The sequence below is a fragment of the Durio zibethinus genome, chromosome 19 (assembly GCF_047325235.1).
Source record: "Durio zibethinus cultivar Kanyao isolate XHJ-2024 chromosome 19, ASM4732523v1, whole genome shotgun sequence".
Classification (NCBI taxonomy): domain Eukaryota; kingdom Viridiplantae; phylum Streptophyta; class Magnoliopsida; order Malvales; family Malvaceae; genus Durio; species Durio zibethinus.
The window spans coordinates 20,378,293-20,383,964 of NC_143180.1; positions in this window are offsets into that span (position 1 = coordinate 20,378,293).

Consider the following 5,672-nt stretch of genomic DNA (forward strand, 5'->3'; position numbering starts at 1 on the left):
TAAAAATACTTGAAGATGCTGATTTTGTCCTAAAAAAAATGAATTTATCTTAAACTAAATTTGAAATGATTCTAAATTTTGATCCAACGTGTTTGAACTTTTCTACTAGGTTTATCACGTAATTTTTATAATGGATCCAATTATATATTATTTTGAATCAATTTTATGCAAAATACAAGGCCATTTCACTTTCTATGGAACATCCACATCAAGTGGAAAAATGCAGCTTCAAGACAGGTGGGTCTTTTACGTTTTTCATTGATTTTTTTTTATAAAAAAGTTGCAATATAAAAATAATTGCCAATACTGATATTTAAATTAAGTGAGTTTAATTTTAAATTCTCTAATAAATATTGATTATTGGTTTTTTTCTATTTTTTTATAATAAAAAAATATTCTAATTTAGTTCGTGCTTTTATTTTAATCAAAAGTATGGGTTATAAAATTTTCATGATAATTTTTTTAAATGAAAATTATATGATGCATCATTCAAAATTTTAAACTCGATAAATGAGTTTATAAGATTATTACATGTCATTAGCTCATAATTTTAAAAAATTAAGTACATAGACAAATTGACAAATTAAAAATTATCCAATATGAAGTTTAAAAATTTTATGAACAAAATTAAAAAATTGGCATGTATTTTTTAATAACATAGTTATAACAATTAATAAATTTTTAAAATCTCTATCATATAATAATAATAATAATAATAATAATAATAATAATAATAATAATAATAATAACAACAACAATGTTGTTGTTGTTGTTATTATTATTATTATTATTATTATTATCAAGTGAAGATACCAATCTTGTAGACCATAAATCAACAGTTAAGTCAATATATAAAATAACAATTCTAAAATATATATATATATAAATTTTTATTCATTTAATATGCTTCAAGTTTATCTTTTATTCGACATGGAGTCTTATCCAATTCTTTTGGCATTTCATTTTAGCCTCTCATTTTTAATGTGTTCATGGTGCTAATTAAATTATAGGTTGGAGGATATGTAAGAGTTAGTCAATACTAAATAGGAAAGACTTAAATGAATTAAATGAAATTTTGTAAGTGAAGATTTAAAATTATACACATCTTTATCTTCATCTTCATCTCTTAAATTTAATAATTTTTTTATTTTCATTCAAATAAAAATCAATTTTTTATCAAATTTGGATAAAATTGACATCCCTAGTGTAATCGAAATGATTTAGGATTCACTTGAATGGGTGATAAAATTAACTTTTGTGAGATTAAAAACATTGATTAGATAAAGTATTGTATCATTAAGATTAAAATCAATTGTCAAAACATGTATTTCCATGCAAACAAGCTGTGGAAGTGAGGTAAATTATATTTAGGAAAGAAATCACCATTAAATGTAATAAGAAATTTAAACTATTTAACATTTATAAAATTCATAAATAATTTAAAAATCAATAAATTATTTTTATGCCAAATAATAATTTTTTGATAAATAATTAAAAACTAATAAAAATAATAATATATCAAATGATTTTTTTAAAATTTTTTATTAATGATGTAGTTATCTTTTTTTAGTTAAAATAATAATATAATATAATACTAAAATTTATTTTTAGTTAATTAATTTTTTATATAATAATAAAATTTATAAAATACTAATTTATAATTTAATTTTAATCAATACTTATTCAATGGTAAAAATGTCTATTTAAAAAATAAATCAAAATTTTTTGAAATTATTTTCAGTTTTGCACACTCAATCTATGAAAGAAAATATTTCAGTTTATCAATTTTAATTTTTAATTTTAGTTTTTTAAATTATTTTCAATAAAAAAAAACTTTACAAACTTCACCTTAACTTCATATGATTATTTTTCCATTAAAAATACTTCTGGATGTTGATTTTTTCTACAAAAAGTTTAATTTATTTTGAAATAAATTTGGAATGATTCTAAATTTTATTCCAACATGTTTGAACTTTTTTATTGGGTTTATCATGTAATTTTTAGGATGGATCCAATTATATATTATTTTAAATCAATTTATGCAAAATACAAGGCCATTTCACTTTCTACAAGACATCTACATCTAGTGGAAAAATGCAACTTCAAGACCGGCTTGTCTTTTACGTTTAAATTAATTTTTTTGGATTTTTTATAAAACGTTGCAATATAAAAAAATTTTCAATAGTGATATTTAAATTAATTGAGTAAAATTTTAAATTCTCTTATGAATATTGATTATTGGTAGTTTTTCTATTTTTTATAATAAAAGAATATTATAATTTAGTTCGTGCTTTATTTTAATTAAAAGTATGGGTTATAAAATTTTTATGATAATTTTTTAAAATGAAAACTATATGACACATCATTCAAAATTTTAAACTCAGATAAATGAGTTTATAAGATTATTACGTATCATTAGGTCATAATTAAAAAATTTAGTACATAGAAAAATTAATGAATTAAAAATTATTTTAAAATTTTATAAACAAAATTAAAAATTGACATTTTATAATAATATATTTATAAAAATTAACAAAATTTTAAAAACTCTATCATATATATATATATATATATATAATAATGAGTCAATTATTAAGTGAAGAGGTCAACCCTATAGACCCTCGATCAACAATCAAGGCATATATAAAACAACAATTCTAATATATATATATATATATATATATATATTTATTTAATATGGTTCAAGCTTATCCCTTATTTGATGTGGAGTCTTATCCAATTCTTTTGGCCTTTCATTTTGGCCTCTATTTTCTAATGTGTTCATGGTGCTAATTAAATTTTAGGTTGGAGGATATGCAAAAATCAGTCAACAATAAATAGGAAAGACTTAAATGAATTTTTCTATGTAAAGATTCAAAATCATGCACATCTTCGTCTTCATCGCTTAAATTTAATAATTTTTTATTTTATTCAAATAAAAAATCAAAATTTTATCAAATTTGGATAAAATTGACATCTCTAGTGTAATGAAACAATTTAGGATTCACTTGAATGGGTGATAAAATAAACTTTTGTGAGATTAAAAACAGCGATTATATTAAGTATTGTATCAATGAGATTAAAGCAATTGTCAAAACATATATTTCTATGCAAAAAAGCGGTAAAAGTGAGGTAAATTATAATTAGAAAAGTAATCACCATTAAATGTAATAAGAATTTTAAATTATTTGATATATATATAAAATTAATAAAAAAATTTAAAAATCAGTAAATTATTTTTATGTTGAATAATAATTTTTTGATGAATAATTAAAAACTAATAAAATAATAATATATCAGATGATTTTTTTTCTTTAATTTTTTATTAATGATGTAGTTATCTATTTTTAGTTAAAATAATAATATAATAAATACTTATTTTTTTAGTTAATTAATTTTTTATATAATAATAAAATTTGTAAAATAATAGTTTATAATTGAATTTTAATCAATACTTATTCAGTGATAAAAACATCTATCTAAAAAATAAATCAAATTTTTTTCAAATTACTTTCAATTTTGCACACTCAATCTATGAAATAAAATATTTTAATTTATAGGTTTTAATTTTTAAATTTGGCTTTTTTAAATTATTTTCAACAAAAAAAAACTTTAAAAACTTCACCTTAACTTCATATAAGTATTTTTCATTTGAAAATACATGTAGATGCTGATTTTGTCCAAAAAAATTGAATTTATGTTAAAATAATTTTGAAATGATTCTAAATTTTGGTCCATCATGTTTGAACTTTTTTATTGGGTTTATCACATAATTTTTATAGTGGATCCAATTATATATTATTTTAAATCAATTTATTTAAAATACAAGGCCATTTCACTTTCTATGAGACACCCACATCAAGCGGAAAAATGCAACTTCAAGTAAATTAATTTCATTGGATTTTTTTATAAAAAAATTGCAATATAAAAAAATTGTTAATATTGATATTTAAATTATGTGAGTTAAATTTTAAATTCCCTCTTAAAAATTGATTATTGGTTTTTTTTCTTTTTCTTTTTAATAAAAAGAATATTCTAATTTAGTTTGTGCTTTATTTCAATCAAAAGTATGGGTTATAAAATTTTAATGATAAATTTTTTAAATGAAAATTATATGATACATCATTCAAAATTTTAAACTCGATAAATGAGTTTATAAGATTATTATTTATCATTTGGTCATAATTAAAAAAATTAACTACATTGACAAATTAATGAATTAAAAATTATCTAATAAATAATTTTAAAATTTTATAAACAAAATTAAAAAATTGACATGTATTTTATAATAATATATTTATAAAAATTAATAAATTATTAAAAACTCTATCATATATATAATAATTCAATTATTAAATGAAGATACCAATCCTATAAACCATAAATCAATAGTCAAGTCAATTTATAAAATAACAATTAGAATATCTATATATATATATATAGATAAAATTTTATTCATTTAATATGGTTCAAGCTGATCTCTTATTTGATATGGAGTCTTATCCAAATCTTTTGGCCTTTCCTTTTGGCCCCTCAATTCTAACGTGTTCATGGTGCTAATTAAATTATAAGTTAGAGGATATGTAAGAGTCAGTCAACACTGAATAGGAAAGACTTAAATGAATTAAATGAAATTTTATAAGTAAAGATTTAAAATCATACACATCTTCGTCCTGATCTCTTAAATTTAATAATATTTTTATTTTCATTCAAAATAAAAATCAAATTTTTATCAAGTTTTAATAAAATTGATATCTCTAGTGTAATTGGAACAATTTAGGATTCACTTGAATGGGTGATAAAATTAACTTTTGTGAGATTAAAAACAACAATTAGATTAAGTACTGCATCAGTGAGATTAAAATCAATTGTTAAAACATGTATTTTCATGCAAACAAGAGGTAGAAGTGAGGTAAATTATAATTAGAAAGAAAGCACCATTAAATGTAATAAGAATTTTAAATTATTTAAAATTCTATAAAATTAATAAATATTTTAAAAATCAGTAAATTATTTTTATGTCAAATAATGATTTTTTGATAAATACTTAAAAACTAATAAAATTAATAATATATTAAATGATATTTTTTCTTAATTTTTTTATTAATGTAGTTATCTATTTTTAGATAAATAATAATATAACATAACACTAAAATTTATTTTTAGTTAATTAATTTTTATCTGATAATAAAATTTATAAAATAATAATTTTTATTTCATAATATAATTATAATTTTATTTCTTTATAAGTTTATTATGTAATAAAAATTTTCATTATATTAAATTAAAATATTATTTCATAATTTATTAATTAAAAAATGAAAAAAAAAGACCAAAAATGTTTAAAGTGTGAAAAATATGGTGTGGTGGAGCCACTTAAACATAATCATACCGTGTCTTCACTATGCAAACAACAAAGCATGTTGCAATTGCAACAAAAATGTACTTAAAATACTTAAAAGCATCAATTCATTCTAAATGAAGGTTTAGATAAAATTTTGTAAATGAAATTTGTAAAATTTTTTATTAAAAATATTAAATAAAAATCTAAATTGAAAATCTAAATTGCTAAACTTTACAAACTTCACCTTAACCTCATTAGTATTTTTCCATTAAAAATACTTGTAGATGCTGATTTTGTCCTAAAAAAAATGAATTTATCTTAAAATAAA